The sequence below is a fragment of the Stigmatopora nigra genome, unplaced genomic scaffold, assembly GCF_051989575.1.
Source record: "Stigmatopora nigra isolate UIUO_SnigA unplaced genomic scaffold, RoL_Snig_1.1 HiC_scaffold_24, whole genome shotgun sequence".
Lineage (NCBI taxonomy): Eukaryota > Metazoa > Chordata > Actinopteri > Syngnathiformes > Syngnathidae > Stigmatopora > Stigmatopora nigra.
Genome location: NW_027551603.1, coordinates 1,771,531 through 1,793,658, shown reverse-complemented (window position 1 = coordinate 1,793,658; position 22,128 = coordinate 1,771,531). Strand labels below are relative to the sequence as shown.

Here is a 22,128-nt window from a genome sequence, read left to right as displayed (position 1 = left end):
TGGATGTCCATCTGCAAGAGCAGTACCGCTCACGGCCATACCACCCTGAAAAGGCCCGATCTCGTCCGATCTCGGGAGCCAAGGATGGTTCGGCCTGGTTAGTACCTGATTGGGAGACCGCTTGGGAATACAAGGTCCCGTGAGCATCATACCCCGCATCTTTTTCGACATTTCATGGGTGTCCATCTGCAAGAGCAGTACCGCTCACGGCCATACCACCCTGATAAGGCCCGATCTCGCCCGATCTCGTCCGATCTCGGAAGCCAAGCATGGTTCGGCCTGTTTAGTACCTGATTGGGAGACCGCTTGGGAATACCAGGTGCTGTGAGCATCTTGCCCCGCATCTTTTTCGACATTTCATGGGTGTCCATCTGCAAGAGCAGTACCCCTCATGGCCATACCACCCTGATAAGGCCCGATCTCGCCCGATCTCGTCCGATCTCGGAAGCCAAGCATAGTTCGGCCTGGTTATTACCTGATTGGGAGACCGCTTGTGAATACCAGGTGCTGTGAGCATCATACCCCGCATCTTTTTCGACATTTCATGGGTGTCCATCTGCAAGAGCAGTACCGCTCACGGCCATACCACCCTGATAAGGCCCGATCTCGCCCGATCTCGTCCGATCTCGGAAGCCAAGCATGGTTTGGCCTGTTTAGTACCTGATTGGGAGACCGCTTGGGAATACCAGGTGCTGTGAGCATCTTGCCCCGCATCTTTTTCGACATTTCATGGGTGTCCATCTGCAAGTGCAGTACCGCTCACGGCCATACCACCCTGAAAAGGCCCGATCTCGTCCGATCTCGGAAGCCAAGCATGGTTCGGCCTGTTTAGTACCTGATTGGGAGACCGCTTGTGAATACCAGGTGCTGTGAGCATCTTGCCCCGCCTCTTTTTCGACATTTCATGGGTGTCCATCTGCAAGAGCAGTACCGCTCACGGCCATACCACCCTGAAAAGGCCCGATCTCGTCCGATCTCGGAAGCCAAGCATTATTCGGCCTGGTTAGTACCTGATTGGGAGACCGCTTGGGAATACCAGGTGCTGGGAATACCAGGTGCTGTGAGAACCATGCCCCGCATTTTTTTCGACATTTCATGGGTGTCCATCTGCTAGTAAAGTACCGCTCACGGCCATACCACCCTGAAAAGGCCCGATCTCGTCCGATCTCGGAAGCCAAGCATTGTTTGGCCTGGTTAGTACCTGGTTGGGAGACCGCTTGGGAATACCAGGTGCTGTGAGCATCATACCCCGCATCTTTTTCGACATTTCATGGGTGTCCATCTGCAAGAGCAGTACCGCTCACGGCCATACCACCCTGAAAAGGCCCGACCTCGCCCGATCTCGTCCGATCTCGGAAGCCGAGCATGGTTCGGCCTGTTTAGTACCTGATTGGGGGACCGCTTGGGAATACCAGGTGCTGTGAGCATCATACCCCGCATCTTTTTCGACATTTCATGGGTGTCCATCTGCTAGTGAAGTACCGCTCACGGCCATACCACCCTGAAAAGGCCCGATCTCGTCCGATCTCGGAAGCCAAGCATGGTTCGGCCTGGTTGGTACCTGATTGGGAGACCGCTTGGGAATACCAGGTGCTGTGAGCATCATACCCCGCATCTTTTTCGACATTTCATGGGTGTCCATCTGCAAGAGCAGTACCGCTCACGGCCATACCACCCTGAAAAGACCCGATCTCGTCCGATCTCGGAAGCCAAGCATTGTTCGGCCTGGTTAGTACCTGATTGGGAGACCGCTTGGGAATACCAGGTTCTGTGAGCATCATACCCCGCATCTTTTTCAAAATTTCATGGGTGTCCATCTGCAAGAGCAGTACCGCTCACGGGCATACCACCCTGAAAAGGCCCGATCTCGTTCGATCTCGTCCGATCTCGGCAGCCAAGCATGGTTCGGCCTGGTTAGTACCTGATTGGGAGACCGCTTGGGAATACCAGGTGCTGTGAGCATCATACCCTGCATCTTTTTCGACATTTCATGGGTGTCCATCTGCAAGAGCAGTACCGCTCACAGCCATACCACCCTGAAAAGGCCCGATCTCGCCCGATCTTGGAAGCCAAGCATCGTTCGGCCTGGTTAGTACCTGATTGGGAGACCGCTTGGGAATACCAGGTGCTGTGGGCATCATACCCCGCATCTTTTTCGACATTTCATGGGTGTCCATCTGCTAGTGCAGTACCGCTCACGGCCATACCACCCTGAAAAGGCCCGATCTCGTCCGATCTCGGCAGCCAAGCATGGTTCGGCCTGTTCAGTACCTGATTGGGAGACCGCTTCGGAATACCAGGTGCTGTGAGCATCATACCCCGCATCTTTTTCGACATTTCATGGGTGTCCATCTGCTAATGCAGTACCGCTCACGGCCATACCACCCTGAAAAGGCCCGATCTCGTCCGATCTCGGAAGCCAAGCATGGTTCGGCCTGTTTAGTACCTGATTGGGAGACCGCTTGGGAATACCAGGTGCTGTGAGCATCATACCCCGCATCTTTTTCGACATTTCATGGGTGTCCATCTGCAAGAGCATTACCGCTCACGGCCATACCACCCTGAAAAGGCCCGATCTCGTCCGATCTTGGAAGCCAAGCATTGTTCGGCCTGTTTAGTACCTGATTGGGAGACCGCTTGGGAATACCAGGTGCTGTGAGCATTATACCCCGCATCTTTTTCGACATTTCATGGGTGTCCATCTGCAAGAACAGTACCGCTCACGGCCATACCACCCTGAAAGAGCCCGATCTCGCCCGGTCTCGGAAGCCAAGCATGGTTCGGCCTGGTTAGTACCTGATTGGGAGGCCGCTTGGGAATACCAGGTGCTGTGAGCATCATACCCCGCATCTTTTTCGACATTTCATGGGTGTCCATCTGCTAGTGCAGTACCGCTCACGGCCATACCACCCTGAAAAGGCCCGATCTCGTCCGATCTCGGGAGCCAAGCATGGTTCGGCCTGGTTAGTACCTGATTGGGAGACCGCTTGGGAATACCAGGTGCTGTGAGCATCATACCCAGCATCTTTTTCGACATTTCATGGGTGTCCATCTGCAAGAGCAGTACCGCTCACGGCCATACCACCCTGAAAAGGCCCGATCTCGTCCGATCTCGGAAGCCACGCATGGTTCGGCCTGGTTAGTACCTGATTGGGAGACCGCTTGGGAATACCAGGTGCTGTGAGCATCATACCCCGCATCTTTTTCGACATTTCATGGGTGTCCATCTGCAAGAGCAGTACCGCTCACAGCCATACCACCCTGAAAAGGCCCGATCTCGCCCGATCTCGGGAGCCAAGCATCGTTCGGCCTGGTTAGTACCTGATTGGGAGACCGCTTGGGAATACCAGGTGCTGTGGGCATCATACCCCGCATCTTTTTCGACATTTCATGGGTGTCCATCTGCGAGAGCATTACCGCTCACGGCCATACCACCCTGAAAAGGCCCGATCTCGTCCGATCTTGGAAGCCAAGCATGGTTCGGCCTGTTTAGTACCTGATTGGGAGACCGCTTGGGAATACCAGGTGCTGTGAGCATTATACCCCGCATCTTTTTCGACATTTCATGGGTGTCCATCTGCAAGAACAGTACCGCTCACGGCCATACCACCCTGAAAGAGCCCGATCTCGCCCGGTCTCGGAAGCCAAGCATGGTTCGGCCTGGTTAGTACCTGATTGGGAGGCCGCTTGGGAATACCAGGTGCTGTGAGCATCATACCCCGCATCTTTTTCGACATTTCATGGGTGTCCATCTGCTAGTGCAGTACCGCTCACGGCCATACCACCCTGAAAAGGCCCGATCTCGTCCGATCTCGGGAGCCAAGCATGGTTCGGCCTGGTAAGTACCTGATTGGGAGACCGCTTGGGAATACCAGGTGCTGTGAGCATCATACCCAGCATCTTTTTCGACATTTCATGGGTGTCCATCTGCAAGAGCAGTACCGCTCACGGCCATACCACCCTGAAAAGGCCCGATCTCGTCCGATCTCGGAAGCCACGCATGGTTCGGCCTGGTTAGTACCTGATTGGGAGACCGCTTGGGAATACCAGGTGCTGTGAGCATCATACCCCGCATCTTTTTCGACATTTCATGGGTGTCCATCTGCAAGAGCAGTACCGCTCACGGCCATACCACCCTGAAAAGGCCCGATCTCGTCCGATCTCGGGAGCCAAGCATGGTTCGGCCTGGTTAGTACCTGATTGGGAGACCGCTTGGGAATACCAGGTGCTGTGAGCATCATACCCAGCATCTTTTTCGACATTTCATGGGTGTCCATCTGCAAGAGCAGTACCGCTCACGGCCATACCACCCTGAAAGGGCCCGATCTCGTCCGATCTCGGAAGCCAAGCATGGTTCGGCCTGGTTAGTACCTGATTGGGAGACCGCTTGGGAATACCAGGTGCTGTAAGCATCATACTCAGCATCTTTTTCGACATTTCATGGGTGTCCATCTGCAAGAGCAGTACCGCTCACCGCCATACCACCCTGAAAAGGCACGATCTCGTCCGATCTCGGAAGCCACGCATGGTTCGGCCTGTTTAGTACCTGATTGGGATACCGCTTGGGAATACCAGGTGCTGTGAGCATCATACCCCGCATCTTTTTCGAGATTTCATGGGTGTCCATCTGCTAGTGCAGTACCGCTCACGGCCATACCACCCTGAAAAGGCCCGATCTCGTCCGATCTCGGAAGCCAAGCATGGTTCGGCCTGGTTAGTACCTAATTGGGAGACCGCTTGGGAATACCAGGTGCTGTAAGCGTCATACCCAGCATCTTTTTCGACATTTCATGGGTGTCCATCTGCAAGAGCAGTACCGCTCACGGCCATACCACCCTGAAAAGGCCCGATCTCGTCCGATCTCGGAAGCCACGCATGGTTCGGCCTGTTTAGTACCTGATTGGGAGACCGCTTGGGAATACCAGGTGCTGTGAGCATCATACCCCGCATCTTTTTCGAGATTTCATGGGTGTCCATCTGCTAAAGCAGGACCGCTCACGGCCATACCACCCTGAAAAGGCCCGATCTCGTCCGATCTCGGCAGCCAAGCATGGTTCGGCCTGGTTAGTACCTGATTGGGAGACCGCTTGGGAATTCCAGGTGCTGTGAGCATCATACCGCGCATCTTTTTCGACATTTCATGGGTGTCCATCTGCTAGTACAGTACCGCTCACGGCCATACCACCCTGGAAAGGCCCGATCTCGTCCGGTCTCGGAAGCCAAGCATGGTTCAGCCTGGTTAGTACCTGATTGGGAGACCGCTTGGAAATACCTGGTGCTGTGAGCATCATACCCCGCATCTTTTTCGACATTTCATGGGTGTCCATCTGCTAGTGCAGTACCGCTCACGGCCATACCACCCTGAAAAGGCCCGATCTCGTCCGATCTCGGTAGCCAAGCATGGTTCGGCCTGTTTAGTACCTGATTGGGAGACCGCTTCGGAATACCAGGTGCTGTGAGCATCATACCCCGCATCTTTTTCGACATTTCATGGGTGTCCATCTGCTAGTGCAGTACCGCTCACGGCCATTCCACCCTGAAAAGGCCCGATCTCGTCCGATCTCGGAAGCCAAGCATGGTTCGGCCTGTTTAGTACCTGATTGGGAGACCGCTTGGGAATACCAGATGCTGTGAGCATCATACCCCGCATCTTTTTCGACATTTCATGGGTGTCCATCTGCCAGTGCAGTACCGCTCACGGCCATACCACCCTGAAAAGGCCCGATCTCGTCCGATCTTGGAAGCCAAGCATGGTTCGGCCTGTTTAGTACCTGATTGGGAGACCGCTTGGGAATACCAGGTGCTGTGAGCATCATACCCCGCATCTTTTTCGACATTTCATGGGTGTCCATCTGCAAGAGCGGTACCGCTCACGGCCATACCACCCTGAAAAGGCCCGATCTCGTCTGATTTTGGAAGCCAAGCATGCTTCGGCCTGTTTAGTACCTGATTGGGAGACCGCTTGGGAATACCAGGTGCTGTGAGTATCATACCCCGCATCTTTTTCGACATTTCATGGGTGTCCATCTACACGAGCAGTACCGCTCACGGCCATACCACCCTGAAAAGGCCCGATCTCGCCCGATCTCGGAAGCCAAGCATGGTTCGGCCTGGTTAGTACCTGATTGGGAGACCGCTTGGGAATACCAGGTGCTGTGAGCATCTTACCCCGCATCTTTTTCGACATTTCATGGGTGTCCATCTGCAAGAGCAGTACCGCTCACGGCCATACCACCCTGAAAAGGCCCGATCTCGTCCGATCTCGGAAGCCAAGCATGGTTCGACCTGGTTAGTACCTGGTTGGGAGACCGCTTGGGAATACCAGGTGCTGTGAGCATCATGCCCCGCATCTTTTTCGACATTTCATGGGTGTCCATCTGCTAGTGCAGTACCGCTCACGGCCATACCACCCTGAAAAGGCCCGATCTCGTCCGATCTCGGCAGCCAAGCATGGTTCGGCCTGTTTAGTACCTGATTGGGAGACCGCTTGGGAATACCAGGTGCTGTGAGCATCATACCCCGCATCTTTTTCGACATTTCATGGGTGTCCATCTGCAAGAGCAGTACCGCTCACGGCCATACCACCCTGAAAAAGCCCGATCTCGTCCGATCTCGGAAGCCAAGCATGGTTCGGCCTGGTTAGTACCTGATTGGGAGACCGCTTGGGAATACCAGGTGCTGTGAGCATCATACCCCGCATCTTTTTCGACATTTCATGGGTGTCCATCTGCTAATGCAATACCGCTCACGGCCATACCACCCTGAAAAGGCCCGATCTCGTCCGATCACGGAAGCCAAGCATGGTTCGGTCTGTTTAGTACCTGATTGGGAGACCGCTTGGGAATACCAGGTGCTGTGAGCATCATACCCCGCATCTTTTTCGACATTTCATGGGTGTCCATCTGCAAGAGCGGTACCGCTTACGGCCATACCACCCTGAAAAGGCCCGATCTCGTCCGATCTTGGAAGCAAAGCATGGTTCGGCCTGTTTAGTACCTGATTAGGAGACCGCTTGGGAATACCAGGTGCTGTGAGCATCATACCCCGCATCTTTTTCGACATTTCATGGGTGTCCATCTGCAAGAGCAGTACCGCTCACGGCCATACCACCCTGAAAAGGCCCGATCTCGCCCGATCTTGGAAGCCAAGCATGGATTGGCCTGGTTAGTACCTGATTGGGAGACCGCTTGGGAATACCAGGTGCTGTGAGCATCATACCCCGCATCTTTTTCGACATTTCATGGGTGTCCATCTGCAAAAGCAGTACTGGCCACGGCCATACCACCCTGAAAAGGCCCGATCTCGTCCGATCTCGGAAGCCAAGCATTGTTCGGCCTGGTTAGTACCTGATTGGGAGACCGCTTGGGAATACCAGGTGCTGTGAGCATCATACCCCGCATCTTTTTCGACATTTCATGGGTGGCCATCTGCAAAAGCAGTACCGCTCACGGCCATACCACCCTGAAAAGGCCCGATCTCGTCCGATCTCGGAAGCCAAGCATGGTTCGGCCTGGTTAGTACCTGATTGGGAGACCGCTTGGGAATACCAGGTGCTGTGAGCATCTTGCCCCGCATCTTTTTCGACATTTCATGGGTGTCCATCTGCTAGTGCAGTACCGCTCACGGCCATACCACCCTGAAAAGGCCCGATCTCGTCCGATCTCGGAAGCCAAGCATGGTTCGGCCTGTTTAGTACCTGATTGGGAGACCGCTTGGGAATACCAGGTGCTGTGAGCATCATACCCTGCATCTTTTTCGACATTTCATAAGTGTCCATCTGCAAGAGCAGTACCGCTCACGGCCATACCACCCTGAAAAGGCCCGATCTCGTCCGATCTCGGAAGCCAAGCATGGTTCGGCCTGTTTAGTACGTGATTGGGAGACCGCTTGGGAATACCAGGTGCTGTGAGCATCATACCCCGCATCTTTTTCGACATTTCATGGGTGTCCATCTGCTAGTGCAGTACCGCTCACGGCCATACCACCCTGAAAAGGCCCGATCTCGTCCGATCTCGGCAGCCAAGCATGGTTCGGCCTGGTTAGTACCTGATTGGGAGACCGCTTGGGAATACCAGGTGCTGTGAGCATCATACCCCGCATCTTTTTCGACATTTCATGGGTGTCCATCTGCAAGAGCAGTACTGCCCACGGCCATACCACCCTGAAAAGGCCCGATCTCGTCCGATCTCGGAAGCCAAGCATGGTTCGGCCTGTTTAGTACCTGATTGGGAGACCGCTTGGGAATACCAGGTGCTGTGAGCATCATACCCCGCATCTTTTTCGACATTTCATGGGTGTCCATCTGCAAGAGCAGTAACGCTCACGGCCATACCACCCTGAAAAGGCCCGATCTCGTCCGATCTCGTCCGATCTCGGCAGCCAAGCATGATTCGGCCTGGTTAGTACCTGATTGGGAGACCGCTTGGGAATACCAGGTGCTGTGAGCATCATACCCCGCATCTTTTTCGACATTTCATGGGTGTCCATCTGCTAGTGCAGTACCGCTCACGGCCATACCACCCTGATAAGGCCCGATCTCGTCCGATCTCGTCCGATCTCGGCAGCCAAGCATGGTTCGGCCTGTTTAGTACCTGATTGGGAGACCGCTTGGGAATACCAGGTGCTGTGAGCATCATACCCCGCATCTTTTTCGACATTTCATGGGTGTCCATCTGCTAGTGCAGTACCGCTCACGGCCATACCACCCTGATAAGGCCCGATCTCGTCTGATCTCGGAAGCCAAGCATGGTTCGGCCTGTTTAGTACCTGATTGGGAGACCGCTTGGGAATACCAGGTGCTGTGAGCATCATACCCCGCATCTTTTTCGACATTTCATGGGTGTCCATCTGCAAGAGCAGTAACGCTCACGGCCATACCACCCTGAAAAGGCCCGATCTCGTCCGATCTCGTCCGATCTCGGCAGCCAAGCATTGTTCGGCCTGGTTAGTACCTGATTGGGAGACCGCTTGGGAATACCAGGTGCTGTGAGCATCATACCCCGCATCTTTTTCGACATTTCATGGGTGTCCATCTGCTAGTGCAGTACCGCTCACGGCCATACCACCCTGAAAAGGCCCGATCTCGTCCGATCTCGGAAGCCAAGCATGGTTCGGCCTGTTTAGTACCTGATTGGGAGACCGCTTGGGAATATCAGGTACTTTGAGCATCATACCCCGCATCTTTTTCGACATTTCATGGGTGTCCATCTGCTAGTGCAGTACCGCTCACGGCCATACCACCCTGAAAAGGCCCGATCTCGCCCGATCTCGTCCGATCTCGGCAGCCAAGCATGGTTCGGCCTGGTTAGTACCTGATTGGGAGACCGCTTGGGAATACCAGGTGCTGTGAGCATCATACCCCGCATCTTTTTCGACATTTCATGGGTGTCCATCTGCTAGTACAGTACCGCTCACGGCCATACCACCCTGAAAAGGCCCGATCTCGTCCGATCTCGGCAGCCAAGCATGGTTCGGCCTGGTTAGTACCTGATTGGGAGACCGCTTGGGAATACCAGGTGCTGTGAGCATCATACCCCGCATCTTTTTCGACATTTCATGGGTGTCCATCTGCTAGTGCAGTACCGCTCACGGCCATACCACCCTGAAAAGGCCCGATCTCGCCCGCTCTCGTCCGATCTCGGCAGCCAAGCATGGTTTGGCCTGGTTAGTACCTGATTGGGAGACCGCTTGGGAATACCAGGTGCTGTGAGCATCATACCCCGCATCTTTTTCGACATTTCATGGGTGTCCATCTGCTAGTACAGTACCGCTCACGGCCATACCACCCTGAAAAGGCCCGATCTCGTCCGATATCGGAGGCCAAGCATTGTTCGGCCTGGTCAGTACCTGATTGGGAGACCGCTTGGGAATACCAGGTGCTGTGAGCATCATACCCCGCATCTTTTTCGACATTTCATGGGTGTCCATCTGCAAGAGCAGTACCGCTCATGGCCATACCACCCTGATAAGGCCCGATCTCGCCCGATTTTGTCCGATCTCGGCAGCCAAGCAAGTTCGGGCTGGTTAGTACCTGATTGGGAGACCGCTTGGGAATACCAGGTGCTGTGAGCATCATACCCCGTATCTTTTTCGACATTTCATGGGTGTCCATCTGCAAGAGCAGTACCGCTCACGGCCATACCACCCTGAAAAGGTCCGATCTCGGAAGCCAAGCATGGTTCGGCCTGTTTAGTACCTGATTGGGAGACCGCTTGGGAATACCAGGTGCTGTGAGCATCATACCCCGCATCTTTTTCGACATTTCATGGGTGTCCATCTGCAAGAGCAGTACCGCTCACAGCCATACCACCCTGAAAAGGTCCGATCTCGCCCGATCTCGTCCGATCTCGGCAGCCAAGCATGATTCGGCCTGGTTAGAACCTGATTGGGAGACTGCTTGGGAATACCAGGTGCTGTGAGCATCTTGCCCCGCATCTTTTTCGACATTTCATGGGTGTCCATCTGCAAGAGCAGTACCGCTCATGGCCATACCACCCTGAAAAGGCCCGATCTCGTCCGATCTCGGAAGCCAAGCATTGTTCGGCCTGTTTAGTACCTGATTGGGAGACCGCTTGGGAATACCAGGTGCTGTGAGCATCTTGCCCCGCATCTTTTTCGACATTTCATGGATGTCCATCTGCACGAGCAGTACTGCTCACGGCCATACCACCCTGAAAAGGCCCGATCTCGTCCGATCTCGGAAGCCAAGGATGGTTCGGCCTGTTTAGTACCTGAATGGGAGACCGCTTGGGAATACCAGGTGCTGTGAGCATCATACCCCGCATCTTTTTCGACATTTCATGGGTGTCCATCTGCAAGTGCAGTACCGCTCACGGCCATACCACCCTGAAAAGGCCCGATCTCGCCCGATCTCGGCAGCCAAGCATGGTTCGGCCTGTTTAGTACCTGATTGGGAGACCGCTTGGGAATACCAGGTGCTGTGAGCATCATACCCCGCATCTTTTTCGACATTTCATGGGTGTCCATCTGCAAGTGCAGTACCGCTCACGGCCATACCACCCTGAAAAGGCCCGATCTCGCCCGATCTCGGCAGCCAAGCATGGTTCGGCCTGTTTAGTACCTGATTGGGAGACCGCTTGGGAATACAAGGTCCTGTGAGCATCATACCCCGCATCTTATTCGACATTTCATGGGTGTCCATCTGCAAGAGCATTACCGCTCACGGCCATACCACCCTGATAAGGCCCGATCTCGCCCGATCTCGTCCGATCTCGGAAGCCAAGCATGGTTCGGCCTGTTTAGTACCTGATTGGGAGACCGCTTGGGAATATCAGGTGCTGTGAGCATCTTGCCCCGCATCTTTTTCGACATTTCATGGGTGTCCATCTGCAAGAGCAGTACCCCTCACGGCCATACCACCCTGATAAGGCCCAATCTCGCCCGATCTCGTCCGATCTCGGAAGCCAAGCATAGTTGGCCTGGTTAGTACCTGATTGGGAGACCACTTGTGAATACCAGGTGCTGTGAGCATCATACCCCGCATCTTTTTCGACATTTCATGGGTGTCCATCTGCAAGAGCAGTACCGCTCACAGCCATACCACCCTGAAAAGGCCCGATCTCGTCCGATCTCGGAAGCCAAGCATTATTCGGCCTGGTTAGTACCTGATTGGGAGACCGCTTGGGAATACCAGGTGCTGTGAGAACCATGCCCCGCATCTTTTTCGACATTTCATGGGTGTCCATCTGCTAGTGCAGTACCGCTCACGGCCATACCACCCTGAAAAGGCCCGATCTCGTCCGATCTCGGAAGCCAAGCATTATTCGGCCTGGTTAGTACCTGATTGGGAGACCGCTTGGGAATACCAGGTGCTGTGAGAACCATGCCCCGCATCTTTTTCGACATTTCATGGGTGTCCATCTGCTAGTGCAGTACCGCTCACGGCCATACCACCCTGAAAAGGCCCGATCTCGTCCGATCTCGGAAGCCAAGCGTGGTTCGGCCTGGTTAGTACCTGATTGGGAGACCGCTTGGGAATACCAGGTGCTGTGAGCATCATACCCCGCATCTTTTTCGACATTTCATGGGTGTCCATCTGCAAGAGCAGTACCGCTCACGGCCATACCACCCTGAAAAGGCCCGACCTCGCCCGATCTCGTCCGATCTCGGAAGTCGAGCATGGTTCGGCCTGTTTAGTACCTGATTGGGGGACCGCTTGGGAATACCAGGTGCTGTGAGCATCATACCCCGCATCTTTTTCGACATTTCATGGGTGTCCATCTGCTAGTGCAGTACCGCTCACGGCCATACCACCCTGAAAAGGCCCGATCTCGTCCGATCTCGTCCGATCTCGGCAGCCAAGCATGGTTCGGCCTGGTTAGTACCTGATTGGGAGACCGCTTGGGAATACCAGGTGCTGTGAGCATCATACCCCGCATCTTTTTCGACATTTCATGGGTGTCCATCTGCTAGTGCAGTACTGCTCACGGCCATACCACCCTGAAAAGGCCCGATCTCGTCCGATTTCGGAAGCCAAGCATGGATCGGCCTGTTTAGTACCTGATTGGGAGACCGCTTGGGAATACCAGGTGCTGTGAGCATCATACCCCGCATCTTTTTGGACATTTCATGGGTGTCCATCTGCAGGAGCAGTACCGCTCACGGCCATACCACCCTGAAAAGGCCCGATCTCGTCCGATCTCGGAAGCCAAGCATGGTTCGGCCTGGTTAGTACCTGATTGGGAGACCGCTTGGGAATACCAGGTGCTGTGAGCATCATACCCTGCATCTTTTTCGACATTTCATGGGTGTCCATCTGCAAGAGCAGTACCGCTCACGGCCATACCACCCTGAAAAGGCCCGATCTCGTCTGATCTCGGAAGCCAAGCATGGTTCGGCCTGGTTAGTACCTGGTTGGGAGACCGCTTGGGAATACCAGGTGCTGTGAGCATCGTACCCCGCATCTTTTTCGACATTTCATGGGTGTCCATCTGCTAGTGCAGTACCGCTCACGGCCATACCACCCTGAAAAGGCCCGATCTCGTCCGATCTCGTCCGATCTCGGCAGCCAAGCATGATTCGGCCTGGTTAGTACCTGATTGGGAGACCGCTTGGGAATACCAGGTGCTGTGAGCATCATACCCCGCATCTTTTTCGACATTTCATGGGTGTCCATCTGCAAGAGCAGTACCGCTCACGGCCATACAACCCTGATAAGGCCCGATCTCGCCCGATCTCGTCCGATCTCGGCAGCAAAGCATGGTTCGGCCTGGTTAGTACCTGATTGGGAGACCGCTTGGGAATACCAGGTGCTGTGAGCATCATACCCCGCATTTTTTTCGACATTTCATGGGTGTCCATCTGCAAGAGCAGTACCGCTCTGGGCCATACCACCCTGATAAGGCCCGATCTCGCCCGATCTCGTCCGATCTCGGCAGCCAAGCATGGTTCGGCCTGGTTAATACCTGATTGGGAGACCGCTTGGGAATACCAGGTGCTTTGAGCATCATACCCCGCATCTTTTTCGACATTTCATGGGTGTCCATCTGCAAGAGCAGTACCGCTCACGGCCATACCACCCTGAAAAGGCCCAATCTCGCCCGATCTCGTCCGATCTCGGCAGCCAAGCAGGGTTCAGCCTGTTTAGTACCTGATTGGGAGACCGCTTGGGAATACCAGGTGCTGTGAGCATCTTGCCCCGCATCTTTTTCGACATTTCATGGGTGTCCATCTGCTAGTGCAGTACCGCTCACGGCCATACCACCCTGAAAAGGCCCAATCTCCTCCGATCTCGGAAGCCAAGCATGGTTCGGCCTGGTTAGTACCTGATTGGGAGACCGCTTGGGAATACCAGGTGCTGTGAGCATCATACCCCGCATCTTTTTCGACATTTCATGGGTGTCCATCTGCTAGTGCAGTATCGCTCACGGCCATACCACCCTGAAAAGGCCCGATCTCGTCCGATCTCGGAAGCCAAGCATGGATCGGCCTGTTTAGTACCTAATTGGGAGACCGCTTGTGAATACCAGGTGCTGTGAGCATCATACCCCGCATCTTTTTCGACATTTCATGGGTGTCCATCTGCTAGTGCAGTACCGCTCACGGCCATACCACCCTGAAAAGGCCCGATCTCGTCCGATCTCGCCCGATCTCGGCAGCCAAGCATGATTCGGCCTGTTTAGTACCTGATTGGGAGACCGCTTGGGAATACCAGGTGCTGTGAGCATCATACCCCGCATCTTTTTCGACATTTCATGGGTGTCCATCTGCACGAGCAGTACCGCTCACGGCCATACCACCCTGAAAAGGCCCGATCTCGTCCGATCTCGGAAGCCAAGCATGGTTCGGCCTGGTTAGTACCTGATTGGGAGACCGCTTGGGAATACCAGGTGCTGTGAGCATCTTGCCCCGCATCTTTTTCGACATTTCATGGGTGTCCATCTGCTAGTGGAGTACCGCTCACGGCCATACCACCCTGAAAAGGCCCGATCTCGTCTGATCTCGGAAGCCAAGCATGGTTCGGCCTGTTTAGTACCTGATTGGGAGACCGCTTGGGAATACCAGGTGCTGTGAGCATCATACCCTGCATCTTTTTCGACATTTCATAAGTGTCCATCTGCAAGAGCAGTACCGCTCACTGCCATACCACCCTGAAAAGGCCCGATCTCGTCCGATCTCGTCCGATCTCGGCAGCCAAGCATGGTTCGGCCTGGTTAGTACCTGATTGGGAGACCGCTTGGGAATGCCAGGTGCTGTGAGCATCATACCCCGCATCTTTTTCGACATTTCATGGGTGTCCATCTGCAAGAGCAGTACCGCTCACGGTCATACCACCCTGATAAGGCCCGATCTCGCCCGATCTCGTACGATCTCGGCAGCCAAGCATTGTTCGGCCTGGTTAGTACCTGTCTGGGAGACCGCTTGGGAATACCAGGTGCAGTGAGCATCATGCCCCGCATCTTTTTCGACATTTCATGGGTGTCCATCTGCTAGTGCAGTACCGCTCACGGCCATACCACCCTGAAAAGGCCCGATCTCGTCCGATCTCGTCCGATCTCGGCAGCCAAGCATGGTTCGGCCTGGTTAGTACCTGATTGGGAGACCGCTTGGGAATACCAGGTGCTGTGAGCATCATACCCCGCATCTTTTTCGACATTTCATGGGTGTCCATCTGCTAGTGCGGTACCGCTCACGGCCATACCACCCTGAAAAGGCCCGATCTCGTCCGATCTCGGAAGCCAAGCATGGTTCGGCCTGTTTAGTACGTGATTGGGAGACCGCTTGGGAATACCAGGTGCTCTGAGCATCAAACCCCGCATCTTTTTCGACATTTCATGGGTGTCCATCTGCTAGTGTAGTACCGCTCACGGCCATACCACCCTGAAAAGGCCCGATCTCGTCCGATCTCGGCAGCCAAGCATGGTTCGGCCTGGTTAGTACCTGATTGGGAGACCGCTTGGGAATACCAGGTGCTGTGAGCATCATACCCCGCATCTTTTTCGACATTTCATGGGTGTCCATCTGCAGGAGCAGTACTGCCCACGGCCATACCACCCTGAAAAGGCCCGATCTCGTCCGATCTCGGAAGCCAAGCATGGTTCGGCCTGTTTAATACCTGATTGGGAGACCGCTTGGGAATACCAGGTGCTGTGAGCATCATACCCCGCATCTTTTTCGACATTTCATGGGTGGCCATCTGCAAGAGCAGTAACGCTCACGGCCATACCACCCTGAAAAGGCCCGATCTCGTCCGATCTCGTCCGATCTCGGCAGCCAAGCATGGTTCGGCCTGGTTAGTACCTGATTGGGAGACCGCTTGGGAATACCAGGTGCTGTGAGCATCATACCCCGCATCTTTTTCGACATTTCATGGGTGTCCATCTGCTAGTGCAGTACCGCTCACGGCCATACCACCCTGATAAGGCCCGATCTCGTCCGATCTCGTCCGATCTCGGCAGCCAAGCATGGTTCGGCCTGTTTAGTACCTGATTGGGAGACCGCTTGGGAATACCAGGTGCTGTGAGCATCATACCCCGCATCTTTTTCGACATTTCATGGGTGTCCATCTGCTAGTGCAGTACCGCTCACGGCCATACCACCCTGATAAGGCCCGATCTCGTCCGATCTCGTCCGATCTCGGCAGCCAAGCATGGTTCGGCCTGTTTAGTACCTGATTGGGAGACCGCTTGGGAATACCAGGTGCTGTGAGCATCATACCCCGCATCTTTTTCGACATTTCATGGGTGTCCATCTGCTAGTGCAGTACTGCTCACGGCCATACCACCCTGATAAGGCCCGATCTCGTCTGATCTCGGAAGCCAAGCATGGTTCGGCCTGTTTAGTACCTGATTGGGAGACCGCTTGGGAATACCAGGTGCTGTGAGCATCATACCCCGCATCTTTTTCGACATTTCATGGGTGTCCATCTGCAAGAGCAGTAACGCTCACGGCCATACCACCCTGAAAAGGCCCGATCTCGTCCGATCTCGTCCGATCTCGTCCGATCTCGGCAGCCAAGCATGGTTCGGCCTGGTTAGTACCTGATTGGGAGACCGCTTGGGAATACCAGGTGCTGTGAGCATCATACCCCGCATCTTTTTCGACATTTCATGGGTGTCCATCTGCTAGTGCAGTACCGCTCACGGCCATACCACCCTGAAAAGGCCCGATCTCGTCCGATCTCGGAAGCCAAGCATGGTTCGGCCTGTTTAGTACCTGATTGGGAGACCGCTTGGGAATATCAGGTACTTTGAGCATCATACCCCGCATCTTTTTCGACATTTCATGGGTGTCCATCTGCTAGTGCAGTACCGCTCACGGCCATACCACCCTGAAAAGGCCCGATCTCGCCCGATCTCGGCAGCCAAGCATGGTTCGGCCTGTTTAGTACCTGATTGGGAGACCGCTTGGGAATACAAGGTCCTGTGAGCATCATACCCCGCATCTTATTCGACATTTCATGGGTGTCCATCTGCAAGAGCAGTACCGCTCACGGCCATACCACCCTGATAAGGCCCGATCTCGCCCGATCTCGTCCGATCTCGGCAGCCAAGCATGGTTCGGCCTGGTTAGTACCTGATTGGGAGACCGCTTGGGAATACCAGGTGCTGTGAGCATCATACCCCACATCTTTTTCGACATTTCATGGGTGTCCATCTGCTAGTGCAGTACCGCTCACGGCCATACCACCCTGAAAAGGCCCGATCTCGTCCGATCTCGGAAGCCAAGCATGGTTCGGCCTGGTCAGTACCTGATTGGGAGACCGCTTGGGAATACCAGGTGCTGTGAGCATCATACCCCGCATCTTTTTCGACATTTCATGGGTGTCCATCTGCAAGAGCAGTACCGCTCACGGCCATACCACCCTGAAAAGGCCCGATCTCGTCCGATCTCGGAAGCCAAGCACGGTTCGGCCTGTTTAGTACCTGATTGGGAGACCGCTTGGGAATACCAGGTGCTGTGAGCATCATACCCCGCATCTTTTTCAACATTTCATGGGTGTCCATCTGCTAGTGCAGTACCGCTCACGGCCATACCACCCTAAAAAGGCCCGATCTCGTCTGATCTCGGAAGCCAAGCATGGTTTGGCCTGTTTAGGACCTGATTGGGAGACCGCTTGGGAATACCAGGTGCTGTGAGCATCATACCCCGCATCTTTTTCGACATTTCATGGGTGTCCATCTGCAAGAGCAATACCGCTCACGGCCATACCACCCTGATAAGGCCCGATCTCGTCCGATCTCGTCCGATCTCGGCAGCCAAGCATGGTTCGGCCTGGTTAGTACCTGATTGGGAGACCGCTTGGGAATACCAGGTGCTGTGAGCATCATACCCCGCATCTTTTTGGACATTTCATGGGTGTCCATCTGCAGGAGCAGTACCGCTCACGGCCATACCACCCTGAAAAGGCCCGATCTCGTCCGATCTCGGAAGCCAAGCATGGTTCGGCCTGTTTAGTACCTGATTGGGAGACCGCTTGGGAATACCAGGTGCTGTGAGCATCATACCCCGCATCTTTTTCGACATTTCATGGGTGTCCATCTGCAAGAGCGGTACCGCTCACGGCCATACCACCCTGAAAAGGCCCGATCTCGTCCGATCTCGGAAGCCAAGCATGGTTCGGCCTGTTTAGTACGTGATTGGGAGACCGCTTGGGAATACCAGGTGCTGTGAGCATCATACCCCGCATCTTTTTCGACATTTCATGGGTGTCCATCTGCTAGTGCAGTACCGCTCACGGCCATACCACCCTGAAAAGGCCTGATCTCGTCCGATCTCAGCAGCCAAGCATGGTTCGGCCTGGTTAGTACCTGATTGGGAGACCGCTTGGGAATACCAGGTGCTGTGAGCATCATACCCCGCATCTTTTTCGACATTTCATGGGTGTCCATCTGCTAGTGCAGTACCGCTCACGGCCATACCACCCTGAAAAGGCCCGATCTCGTCCGATCTCGGAAGCCTAGCATGGTTCGGCCTGTTTAGTACCTGATTGGGAGACCGCTTGGGAATACCAGGTGCTGTGAGCATCATACCCCGCATCTTTTTCGACATTTCATGGGTGTCCATCTGTTAGTGCAGTACCGCTCACGGCCATACCGCCCTGAAAAGGCCCGATCTCGTCCGATCTCGTCCGATCTCGGCAGCCAAGCATGGTTCGGCCTGGTTAGTACCTGATTGGGAGACCGCTTGGGAATACCAGGTGCTGTGAGCATCATACCCCGCATCTTTTTCGACTTTTCATGGGTGTCCATCTGCAAGAGCAATACCGCTCACGGCCATACCACCCTGATAAGGCCCGATCTCGTCCGATCTCGTCCGATCTCGGCAGCCAAGCATTGTTCGGCCTGGTTAGTACCTGATTGGGAGACCGCTTGGGACTACCAGGTGCTGTGAGCGTCATACCCCGCATCTTTTTCGACATTTCATGGGTGTCCATCTGCAAGAGCAGTACCTGCCATGGCCATACCACCCTGAAAAGGCCCGACCTCGTCCGATCTCGGAAGCCAAGCATGGTTCGGCCTGGTTAGTACCTGATTGGGAGACCGCTTGGGAATACCAGGTGCTGTGAGCATCATACCCCGCATCTTTTTCGACATTTCATGGGTGTCCATCTGCAAGAGCAGTACTGCCCACGGCCATACCACCCTGAAAAGGCCCGATCTCGTCCGATCTCGGAAGCCAAGCATGGTTCGGCCTGTTTAGTACCTGATTGGGAGACCGCTTGGGAATACCAGGTGCTGTGAGCATCATACCCCGCATCTTTTTCGACATTTCATGGGTGTCCATCTGCAAGAGCAGTAACGCTCACGGCCATACCACCCTGAAAAGGCCCGATCTCGTCCGATCTCGTCCGATCTCGGCAGCCAAGCATGATTCGGCCTGGTTAGTACCTGATTGGGAGACCGCTTGGGAATACCAGGTGCTGTGAGCATCATACCCCGCATCTTTTTCGACATTTCATGGGTGTCCATCTGCTAGTGCAGTACCGCTCACGGCCATACCACCCTGATAAGGCCCGATCTCGTCCGATCTCGTCCGATCTCGGCAGCCAAGCATGGTTCGGCCTGTTTAGTACCTGATTGGGAGACCGCTTGGGAATACCAGGTGCTGTGAGCATCATACCCCGCATCTTTTTCGACATTTCATGGGTGTCCATCTGCTAGTGCAGTACCGCTCACGGCCATACCACCCTGATAAGGCCCGATCTCGTCTGATCTCGGAAGCCAAGCATGGTTCGGCCTGTTTAGTACCTGATTGGGAGACCGCTTGGGAATACCAGGTGCTGTGAGCATCATACCCCGCATCTTTTTCGACATTTCATGGGTGTCCATCTGCAAGAGCAGTAACGCTCACGGCCATACCACCCTGAAAAGGCCCGATCTCGTCCGATCTCGTCCGATCTCGGCAGCCAAGCATTGTTCGGCCTGGTTAGTACCTGATTGGGAGACCGCTTGGGAATACCAGGTGCTGTGAGCATCATACCCCGCATCTTTTTCGACATTTCATGGGTGTCCATCTGCTAGTGCAGTACCGCTCACGGCCATACCACCCTGAAAAGGCCCGATCTCGTCCGATCTCGGAAGCCAAGCATGGTTCGGCCTGTTTAGTACCTGATTGGGAGACCGCTTGGGAATATCAGGTACTTTGAGCATCATACCCCGCATCTTTTTCGACATTTCATGGGTGTCCATCTGCTAGTGCAGTACCGCTCACGGCCATACCACCCTGAAAAGGCCCGATCTCGCCCGATCTCGTCCGATCTCGGCAGCCAAGCATGGTTCGGCCTGGTTAGTACCTGATTGGGAGACCGCTTGGGAATACCAGGTGCTGTGAGCATCATACCCCGCATCTTTTTCGACATTTCATGGGTGTCCATCTGCTAGTACAGTACCGCTCACGGCCATACCACCCTGAAAAGGCCCGATCTCGTCCGATCTCTGCAGCCAAGCATGGTTCGGCCTGGTTAGTACCTGATTGGGAGACCGCTTGGGAATACCAGGTGCTGTGAGCATCATACCCCGCATCTTTTTCGACATTTCATGGGTGTCCATCTGCTAGTGCAGTACCGCTCACGGCCATACCACCCTGAAAAGGCCCGATCTCGCCCGCTCTCGTCCGATCTCGGCAGCCAAGCATGGTTTGGCCTGGTTAGTACCTGATTGGGAGACCGCTTGGGAATACCAGGTGCTGTGAGCATCATACCCCGCATCTTTTTCGACATTTCATGGGTGTCCATCTGCTAGTACAGTACCGCTCACGGCCATACCACCCTGAAAAGGCCCGATCTCGTCCGATATCGGAGGCCAAGCATTGTTCGGCCTGGTCAGTACCTGATTGGGAGACCGCTTGGGAATACCAGGTGCTGTGAGCATCATACCCCGCATCTTTTTCGACATTTCATGGGTGTCCATCTGCAAGAGCAGTACCGCTCATGGCCATACCACCCTGATAAGGCCCGATCTCGCCCGATTTTGTCCGATCTCGGCAGCCAAGCAAGTTCGGGCTGGTTAGTACCTGATTGGGAGACCGCTTGGGAATACCAGGTGCTGTGAGCATCATACCCCGTATCTTTTTCGACATTTCATGGGTGTCCATCTGCAAGAGCAGTACCGCTCACGGCCATACCACCCTGAAAAGGTCCGATCTCGGAAGCCAAGCATGGTTCGGCCTGTTTAGTACCTGATTGGGAGACCGCTTGGGAATACCAGGTGCTGTGAGCATCATACCCCGCATCTTTTTCGACATTTCATGGGTGTCCATCTGCAAGAGCAGTACCGCTCACAGCCATACCACCCTGAAAAGGTCCGATCTCGCCCGATCTCGTCCGATCTCGGCAGCCAAGCATGATTCGGCCTGGTTAGAACCTGATTGGGAGACTGCTTGGGAATACCAGGTGCTGTGAGCATCTTGCCCCGCATCTTTTTCGACATTTCATGGGTGTCCATCTGCTAGTGCAATACCGCTCACGGCCATACCACCCTGAAAAGGCCCGATCTCGTCTGATCTCGGAAGCCAAGCATGGTTCGGCCTGTTTAGTACCTGATTGGGAGACCGCTTGGGAATACCAGGTGCTGTGAGCATCATACCCCGCATCTTTTTCGACATTTCATAAGTGTCCATCTGCAAGAGCAGTACCGCTCACGGTCATACCACCCTGATAAGGCCCGATCTCGCCCGATCTCGTACGATCTCGGCAGCCAAGCATTGTTCGGCCTGTTTAGTACCTGATTGGGAGACCGCTTGGGGAATACCAGGTGCTGTGAGCATCATGCCCCGCATCTTTTTCGACATTTCATGGGTGTCCATCTGCTAGTGCAGTACCGCTCACGGCCATACCACCCTGAAAAGGCCCGATCTCGTCCGATCTTGGAAGCCAAGCATGGTTGGGCCTGGTTAGTACCTGGTTGGGAGACCGCTTGGGAATACCAGGTGCTGTGAGCATCATACCCCGCATCTTTTTCGACATTTCATGGGTGTCCATCTGCAAAAGCAGTACCGCTCACGGCCATACCACCCTGAAAAGGCCCGATCTCGCCCGATCTCGGAAGCCAAGCATGGTTAGACTTGTTTAGTACCAGATTGGGAGACCGCTTGGGAATACCAGGTGCTGTGAGAACCATGCCCCGCATCTTTTTCGACATTTCATGGGTGTCCATCTGCTAGTGCAGT

General features: G+C 54.5%; 1 non-coding gene and 112 pseudogenes across 1 annotated transcript; all 113 read left to right on the top strand.

Moving 5' to 3' along the window:
* Positions 1 to 27: 27 nt before the first annotated feature.
* Positions 28 to 146, top strand: LOC144186622 (5S ribosomal RNA; annotated as a pseudogene).
* Positions 147 to 202: 56 nt separating this feature from the next.
* LOC144183266 (5S ribosomal RNA) lies at positions 203 to 331 on the top strand (annotated as a pseudogene).
* A 241-nt stretch (positions 332 to 572) lies between these two features.
* Positions 573 to 701, top strand: LOC144182591 (5S ribosomal RNA; annotated as a pseudogene).
* A 56-nt stretch (positions 702 to 757) lies between these two features.
* LOC144189916 (5S ribosomal RNA) lies at positions 758 to 876 on the top strand (annotated as a pseudogene).
* A 56-nt stretch (positions 877 to 932) lies between these two features.
* LOC144186698 (5S ribosomal RNA) lies at positions 933 to 1,051 on the top strand (annotated as a pseudogene).
* Positions 1,052 to 1,123: 72 nt separating this feature from the next.
* LOC144187256 (5S ribosomal RNA) lies at positions 1,124 to 1,242 on the top strand (annotated as a pseudogene).
* Positions 1,243 to 1,298: 56 nt separating this feature from the next.
* Positions 1,299 to 1,427, top strand: LOC144185649 (5S ribosomal RNA; annotated as a pseudogene).
* A 56-nt stretch (positions 1,428 to 1,483) lies between these two features.
* LOC144187942 (5S ribosomal RNA) lies at positions 1,484 to 1,602 on the top strand (annotated as a pseudogene).
* Positions 1,603 to 1,658: 56 nt separating this feature from the next.
* On the top strand, positions 1,659 to 1,777 carry LOC144190807 (5S ribosomal RNA; annotated as a pseudogene).
* A 56-nt stretch (positions 1,778 to 1,833) lies between these two features.
* LOC144185834 (5S ribosomal RNA) lies at positions 1,834 to 1,962 on the top strand (annotated as a pseudogene).
* Positions 1,963 to 2,018: 56 nt separating this feature from the next.
* LOC144184774 (5S ribosomal RNA) lies at positions 2,019 to 2,137 on the top strand (annotated as a pseudogene).
* Positions 2,138 to 2,193: 56 nt separating this feature from the next.
* On the top strand, positions 2,194 to 2,312 carry LOC144181789 (5S ribosomal RNA; annotated as a pseudogene).
* Positions 2,313 to 2,368: 56 nt separating this feature from the next.
* On the top strand, positions 2,369 to 2,487 carry LOC144187623 (5S ribosomal RNA; annotated as a pseudogene).
* A 56-nt stretch (positions 2,488 to 2,543) lies between these two features.
* On the top strand, positions 2,544 to 2,662 carry LOC144182325 (5S ribosomal RNA; annotated as a pseudogene).
* Positions 2,663 to 2,718: 56 nt separating this feature from the next.
* On the top strand, positions 2,719 to 2,837 carry LOC144190980 (5S ribosomal RNA; annotated as a pseudogene).
* Positions 2,838 to 2,893: 56 nt separating this feature from the next.
* LOC144187982 (5S ribosomal RNA) lies at positions 2,894 to 3,012 on the top strand (annotated as a pseudogene).
* A 56-nt stretch (positions 3,013 to 3,068) lies between these two features.
* LOC144189485 (5S ribosomal RNA) lies at positions 3,069 to 3,187 on the top strand (annotated as a pseudogene).
* A 56-nt stretch (positions 3,188 to 3,243) lies between these two features.
* On the top strand, positions 3,244 to 3,362 carry LOC144184496 (5S ribosomal RNA; annotated as a pseudogene).
* Positions 3,363 to 3,418: 56 nt separating this feature from the next.
* LOC144189965 (5S ribosomal RNA) lies at positions 3,419 to 3,537 on the top strand (annotated as a pseudogene).
* Positions 3,538 to 3,593: 56 nt separating this feature from the next.
* LOC144190979 (5S ribosomal RNA) lies at positions 3,594 to 3,712 on the top strand (annotated as a pseudogene).
* Positions 3,713 to 3,768: 56 nt separating this feature from the next.
* LOC144189028 (5S ribosomal RNA) lies at positions 3,769 to 3,887 on the top strand (annotated as a pseudogene).
* A 56-nt stretch (positions 3,888 to 3,943) lies between these two features.
* On the top strand, positions 3,944 to 4,062 carry LOC144189484 (5S ribosomal RNA; annotated as a pseudogene).
* Positions 4,063 to 4,118: 56 nt separating this feature from the next.
* LOC144187981 (5S ribosomal RNA) lies at positions 4,119 to 4,237 on the top strand (annotated as a pseudogene).
* Positions 4,238 to 4,293: 56 nt separating this feature from the next.
* LOC144187443 (5S ribosomal RNA) lies at positions 4,294 to 4,412 on the top strand (annotated as a pseudogene).
* Positions 4,413 to 4,468: 56 nt separating this feature from the next.
* Positions 4,469 to 4,587, top strand: LOC144186780 (5S ribosomal RNA; annotated as a pseudogene).
* A 56-nt stretch (positions 4,588 to 4,643) lies between these two features.
* Positions 4,644 to 4,762, top strand: LOC144189408 (5S ribosomal RNA; annotated as a pseudogene).
* Positions 4,763 to 4,818: 56 nt separating this feature from the next.
* On the top strand, positions 4,819 to 4,937 carry LOC144191059 (5S ribosomal RNA; annotated as a pseudogene).
* Positions 4,938 to 4,993: 56 nt separating this feature from the next.
* Positions 4,994 to 5,112, top strand: LOC144187339 (5S ribosomal RNA; annotated as a pseudogene).
* A 56-nt stretch (positions 5,113 to 5,168) lies between these two features.
* Positions 5,169 to 5,287, top strand: LOC144183368 (5S ribosomal RNA; annotated as a pseudogene).
* A 56-nt stretch (positions 5,288 to 5,343) lies between these two features.
* On the top strand, positions 5,344 to 5,462 carry LOC144191095 (5S ribosomal RNA; annotated as a pseudogene).
* A 56-nt stretch (positions 5,463 to 5,518) lies between these two features.
* On the top strand, positions 5,519 to 5,637 carry LOC144182254 (5S ribosomal RNA; annotated as a pseudogene).
* Positions 5,638 to 5,693: 56 nt separating this feature from the next.
* On the top strand, positions 5,694 to 5,812 carry LOC144189964 (5S ribosomal RNA; annotated as a pseudogene).
* Positions 5,813 to 5,868: 56 nt separating this feature from the next.
* Positions 5,869 to 5,987, top strand: LOC144186126 (5S ribosomal RNA; annotated as a pseudogene).
* A 56-nt stretch (positions 5,988 to 6,043) lies between these two features.
* On the top strand, positions 6,044 to 6,162 carry LOC144188485 (5S ribosomal RNA; annotated as a pseudogene).
* A 56-nt stretch (positions 6,163 to 6,218) lies between these two features.
* LOC144182122 (5S ribosomal RNA) lies at positions 6,219 to 6,337 on the top strand (annotated as a pseudogene).
* A 56-nt stretch (positions 6,338 to 6,393) lies between these two features.
* LOC144188810 (5S ribosomal RNA) lies at positions 6,394 to 6,512 on the top strand (annotated as a pseudogene).
* A 56-nt stretch (positions 6,513 to 6,568) lies between these two features.
* On the top strand, positions 6,569 to 6,687 carry LOC144188240 (5S ribosomal RNA; annotated as a pseudogene).
* Positions 6,688 to 6,743: 56 nt separating this feature from the next.
* On the top strand, positions 6,744 to 6,862 carry LOC144183216 (5S ribosomal RNA; annotated as a pseudogene).
* Positions 6,863 to 6,918: 56 nt separating this feature from the next.
* LOC144183134 (5S ribosomal RNA) lies at positions 6,919 to 7,037 on the top strand (annotated as a pseudogene).
* A 56-nt stretch (positions 7,038 to 7,093) lies between these two features.
* LOC144191363 (5S ribosomal RNA) lies at positions 7,094 to 7,212 on the top strand (annotated as a pseudogene).
* A 56-nt stretch (positions 7,213 to 7,268) lies between these two features.
* Positions 7,269 to 7,387, top strand: LOC144183195 (5S ribosomal RNA; annotated as a pseudogene).
* Positions 7,388 to 7,443: 56 nt separating this feature from the next.
* Positions 7,444 to 7,562, top strand: LOC144190835 (5S ribosomal RNA; annotated as a pseudogene).
* Positions 7,563 to 7,618: 56 nt separating this feature from the next.
* On the top strand, positions 7,619 to 7,737 carry LOC144187622 (5S ribosomal RNA; annotated as a pseudogene).
* A 56-nt stretch (positions 7,738 to 7,793) lies between these two features.
* LOC144189773 (5S ribosomal RNA) lies at positions 7,794 to 7,912 on the top strand (annotated as a pseudogene).
* A 56-nt stretch (positions 7,913 to 7,968) lies between these two features.
* LOC144186515 (5S ribosomal RNA) lies at positions 7,969 to 8,087 on the top strand (annotated as a pseudogene).
* Positions 8,088 to 8,143: 56 nt separating this feature from the next.
* LOC144190004 (5S ribosomal RNA) lies at positions 8,144 to 8,262 on the top strand (annotated as a pseudogene).
* Positions 8,263 to 8,318: 56 nt separating this feature from the next.
* On the top strand, positions 8,319 to 8,447 carry LOC144185445 (5S ribosomal RNA; annotated as a pseudogene).
* A 56-nt stretch (positions 8,448 to 8,503) lies between these two features.
* LOC144185217 (5S ribosomal RNA) lies at positions 8,504 to 8,632 on the top strand (annotated as a pseudogene).
* A 56-nt stretch (positions 8,633 to 8,688) lies between these two features.
* LOC144189178 (5S ribosomal RNA) lies at positions 8,689 to 8,807 on the top strand (annotated as a pseudogene).
* Positions 8,808 to 8,863: 56 nt separating this feature from the next.
* LOC144185518 (5S ribosomal RNA) lies at positions 8,864 to 8,992 on the top strand (annotated as a pseudogene).
* Positions 8,993 to 9,048: 56 nt separating this feature from the next.
* Positions 9,049 to 9,167, top strand: LOC144182516 (5S ribosomal RNA; annotated as a pseudogene).
* Positions 9,168 to 9,223: 56 nt separating this feature from the next.
* LOC144181926 (5S ribosomal RNA) lies at positions 9,224 to 9,352 on the top strand (annotated as a pseudogene).
* Positions 9,353 to 9,408: 56 nt separating this feature from the next.
* Positions 9,409 to 9,527, top strand: LOC144186504 (5S ribosomal RNA; annotated as a pseudogene).
* A 56-nt stretch (positions 9,528 to 9,583) lies between these two features.
* Positions 9,584 to 9,712, top strand: LOC144183755 (5S ribosomal RNA; annotated as a pseudogene).
* A 56-nt stretch (positions 9,713 to 9,768) lies between these two features.
* On the top strand, positions 9,769 to 9,887 carry LOC144184886 (5S ribosomal RNA; annotated as a pseudogene).
* A 590-nt stretch (positions 9,888 to 10,477) lies between these two features.
* LOC144191489 (5S ribosomal RNA) lies at positions 10,478 to 10,596 on the top strand (annotated as a pseudogene).
* Positions 10,597 to 10,652: 56 nt separating this feature from the next.
* On the top strand, positions 10,653 to 10,771 carry LOC144190026 (5S ribosomal RNA; annotated as a pseudogene).
* Positions 10,772 to 10,827: 56 nt separating this feature from the next.
* LOC144191303 (5S ribosomal RNA) lies at positions 10,828 to 10,946 on the top strand (annotated as a pseudogene).
* Positions 10,947 to 11,002: 56 nt separating this feature from the next.
* Positions 11,003 to 11,121, top strand: LOC144186382 (5S ribosomal RNA; annotated as a pseudogene).
* Positions 11,122 to 11,177: 56 nt separating this feature from the next.
* LOC144183254 (5S ribosomal RNA) lies at positions 11,178 to 11,306 on the top strand (annotated as a pseudogene).
* A 240-nt stretch (positions 11,307 to 11,546) lies between these two features.
* LOC144183850 (5S ribosomal RNA) lies at positions 11,547 to 11,665 on the top strand (annotated as a pseudogene).
* A 56-nt stretch (positions 11,666 to 11,721) lies between these two features.
* Positions 11,722 to 11,840, top strand: LOC144183553 (5S ribosomal RNA; annotated as a pseudogene).
* A 56-nt stretch (positions 11,841 to 11,896) lies between these two features.
* Positions 11,897 to 12,015, top strand: LOC144183002 (5S ribosomal RNA; annotated as a pseudogene).
* Positions 12,016 to 12,071: 56 nt separating this feature from the next.
* Positions 12,072 to 12,200, top strand: LOC144185048 (5S ribosomal RNA; annotated as a pseudogene).
* A 56-nt stretch (positions 12,201 to 12,256) lies between these two features.
* Positions 12,257 to 12,385, top strand: LOC144182933 (5S ribosomal RNA; annotated as a pseudogene).
* Positions 12,386 to 12,441: 56 nt separating this feature from the next.
* Positions 12,442 to 12,560, top strand: LOC144191152 (5S ribosomal RNA; annotated as a pseudogene).
* Positions 12,561 to 12,616: 56 nt separating this feature from the next.
* Positions 12,617 to 12,735, top strand: LOC144190823 (5S ribosomal RNA; annotated as a pseudogene).
* A 56-nt stretch (positions 12,736 to 12,791) lies between these two features.
* Positions 12,792 to 12,910, top strand: LOC144188498 (5S ribosomal RNA; annotated as a pseudogene).
* Positions 12,911 to 12,966: 56 nt separating this feature from the next.
* LOC144185444 (5S ribosomal RNA) lies at positions 12,967 to 13,095 on the top strand (annotated as a pseudogene).
* A 56-nt stretch (positions 13,096 to 13,151) lies between these two features.
* LOC144182308 (5S ribosomal RNA) lies at positions 13,152 to 13,280 on the top strand (annotated as a pseudogene).
* A 56-nt stretch (positions 13,281 to 13,336) lies between these two features.
* On the top strand, positions 13,337 to 13,465 carry LOC144187219 (5S ribosomal RNA; annotated as a pseudogene).
* Positions 13,466 to 13,521: 56 nt separating this feature from the next.
* Positions 13,522 to 13,650, top strand: LOC144184161 (5S ribosomal RNA; annotated as a pseudogene).
* A 56-nt stretch (positions 13,651 to 13,706) lies between these two features.
* Positions 13,707 to 13,825, top strand: LOC144191032 (5S ribosomal RNA; annotated as a pseudogene).
* A 56-nt stretch (positions 13,826 to 13,881) lies between these two features.
* Positions 13,882 to 14,000, top strand: LOC144191665 (5S ribosomal RNA; annotated as a pseudogene).
* A 56-nt stretch (positions 14,001 to 14,056) lies between these two features.
* Positions 14,057 to 14,185, top strand: LOC144186649 (5S ribosomal RNA; annotated as a pseudogene).
* A 56-nt stretch (positions 14,186 to 14,241) lies between these two features.
* Positions 14,242 to 14,360, top strand: LOC144190811 (5S ribosomal RNA; annotated as a pseudogene).
* A 56-nt stretch (positions 14,361 to 14,416) lies between these two features.
* On the top strand, positions 14,417 to 14,535 carry LOC144188143 (5S ribosomal RNA; annotated as a pseudogene).
* A 56-nt stretch (positions 14,536 to 14,591) lies between these two features.
* Positions 14,592 to 14,720, top strand: LOC144185778 (5S ribosomal RNA; annotated as a pseudogene).
* Positions 14,721 to 14,961: 241 nt separating this feature from the next.
* On the top strand, positions 14,962 to 15,090 carry LOC144182931 (5S ribosomal RNA; annotated as a pseudogene).
* A 56-nt stretch (positions 15,091 to 15,146) lies between these two features.
* Positions 15,147 to 15,265, top strand: LOC144183362 (5S ribosomal RNA; annotated as a pseudogene).
* A 56-nt stretch (positions 15,266 to 15,321) lies between these two features.
* Positions 15,322 to 15,440, top strand: LOC144186492 (5S ribosomal RNA; annotated as a pseudogene).
* A 56-nt stretch (positions 15,441 to 15,496) lies between these two features.
* LOC144182244 (5S ribosomal RNA) lies at positions 15,497 to 15,615 on the top strand (annotated as a pseudogene).
* A 56-nt stretch (positions 15,616 to 15,671) lies between these two features.
* Positions 15,672 to 15,800, top strand: LOC144182930 (5S ribosomal RNA; annotated as a pseudogene).
* A 56-nt stretch (positions 15,801 to 15,856) lies between these two features.
* On the top strand, positions 15,857 to 15,985 carry LOC144185216 (5S ribosomal RNA; annotated as a pseudogene).
* A 56-nt stretch (positions 15,986 to 16,041) lies between these two features.
* On the top strand, positions 16,042 to 16,170 carry LOC144185215 (5S ribosomal RNA; annotated as a pseudogene).
* Positions 16,171 to 16,226: 56 nt separating this feature from the next.
* On the top strand, positions 16,227 to 16,345 carry LOC144189176 (5S ribosomal RNA; annotated as a pseudogene).
* A 56-nt stretch (positions 16,346 to 16,401) lies between these two features.
* LOC144184077 (5S ribosomal RNA) lies at positions 16,402 to 16,540 on the top strand (annotated as a pseudogene).
* A 56-nt stretch (positions 16,541 to 16,596) lies between these two features.
* Positions 16,597 to 16,715, top strand: LOC144182515 (5S ribosomal RNA; annotated as a pseudogene).
* Positions 16,716 to 16,771: 56 nt separating this feature from the next.
* On the top strand, positions 16,772 to 16,890 carry LOC144186381 (5S ribosomal RNA; annotated as a pseudogene).
* A 56-nt stretch (positions 16,891 to 16,946) lies between these two features.
* On the top strand, positions 16,947 to 17,075 carry LOC144182667 (5S ribosomal RNA; annotated as a pseudogene).
* Positions 17,076 to 17,131: 56 nt separating this feature from the next.
* LOC144187309 (5S ribosomal RNA) lies at positions 17,132 to 17,250 on the top strand (annotated as a pseudogene).
* A 56-nt stretch (positions 17,251 to 17,306) lies between these two features.
* Positions 17,307 to 17,425, top strand: LOC144187405 (5S ribosomal RNA; annotated as a pseudogene).
* A 56-nt stretch (positions 17,426 to 17,481) lies between these two features.
* On the top strand, positions 17,482 to 17,600 carry LOC144184268 (5S ribosomal RNA; annotated as a pseudogene).
* A 56-nt stretch (positions 17,601 to 17,656) lies between these two features.
* LOC144183927 (5S ribosomal RNA) lies at positions 17,657 to 17,785 on the top strand (annotated as a pseudogene).
* Positions 17,786 to 17,841: 56 nt separating this feature from the next.
* On the top strand, positions 17,842 to 17,960 carry LOC144187621 (5S ribosomal RNA; annotated as a pseudogene).
* Positions 17,961 to 18,016: 56 nt separating this feature from the next.
* Positions 18,017 to 18,135, top strand: LOC144189771 (5S ribosomal RNA; annotated as a pseudogene).
* Positions 18,136 to 18,191: 56 nt separating this feature from the next.
* Positions 18,192 to 18,310, top strand: LOC144187386 (5S ribosomal RNA; annotated as a pseudogene).
* A 56-nt stretch (positions 18,311 to 18,366) lies between these two features.
* On the top strand, positions 18,367 to 18,485 carry LOC144191004 (5S ribosomal RNA; annotated as a pseudogene).
* A 56-nt stretch (positions 18,486 to 18,541) lies between these two features.
* LOC144183146 (5S ribosomal RNA) lies at positions 18,542 to 18,670 on the top strand (annotated as a pseudogene).
* Positions 18,671 to 18,911: 241 nt separating this feature from the next.
* LOC144185424 (5S ribosomal RNA) lies at positions 18,912 to 19,030 on the top strand (annotated as a pseudogene).
* Positions 19,031 to 19,086: 56 nt separating this feature from the next.
* Positions 19,087 to 19,205, top strand: LOC144190003 (5S ribosomal RNA; annotated as a pseudogene).
* Positions 19,206 to 19,261: 56 nt separating this feature from the next.
* On the top strand, positions 19,262 to 19,390 carry LOC144185443 (5S ribosomal RNA; annotated as a pseudogene).
* Positions 19,391 to 19,446: 56 nt separating this feature from the next.
* On the top strand, positions 19,447 to 19,575 carry LOC144185214 (5S ribosomal RNA; annotated as a pseudogene).
* A 56-nt stretch (positions 19,576 to 19,631) lies between these two features.
* On the top strand, positions 19,632 to 19,750 carry LOC144189175 (5S ribosomal RNA; annotated as a pseudogene).
* Positions 19,751 to 19,806: 56 nt separating this feature from the next.
* Positions 19,807 to 19,935, top strand: LOC144185517 (5S ribosomal RNA; annotated as a pseudogene).
* A 56-nt stretch (positions 19,936 to 19,991) lies between these two features.
* On the top strand, positions 19,992 to 20,110 carry LOC144182514 (5S ribosomal RNA; annotated as a pseudogene).
* Positions 20,111 to 20,166: 56 nt separating this feature from the next.
* LOC144181925 (5S ribosomal RNA) lies at positions 20,167 to 20,295 on the top strand (annotated as a pseudogene).
* A 56-nt stretch (positions 20,296 to 20,351) lies between these two features.
* Positions 20,352 to 20,470, top strand: LOC144190242 (5S ribosomal RNA; annotated as a pseudogene).
* Positions 20,471 to 20,526: 56 nt separating this feature from the next.
* LOC144183754 (5S ribosomal RNA) lies at positions 20,527 to 20,655 on the top strand (annotated as a pseudogene).
* Positions 20,656 to 20,711: 56 nt separating this feature from the next.
* Positions 20,712 to 20,830, top strand: LOC144184885 (5S ribosomal RNA; annotated as a pseudogene).
* A 590-nt stretch (positions 20,831 to 21,420) lies between these two features.
* LOC144188142 (5S ribosomal RNA) lies at positions 21,421 to 21,539 on the top strand (annotated as a pseudogene).
* Positions 21,540 to 21,781: 242 nt separating this feature from the next.
* On the top strand, positions 21,782 to 21,900 carry LOC144182819 (5S ribosomal RNA). The gene has a single exon (XR_013324745.1). It is a non-coding gene; the product is annotated as a 5S ribosomal RNA (ribosomal RNA).
* A 56-nt stretch (positions 21,901 to 21,956) lies between these two features.
* Positions 21,957 to 22,075, top strand: LOC144183480 (5S ribosomal RNA; annotated as a pseudogene).
* Positions 22,076 to 22,128: the final 53 nt, after the last annotated feature.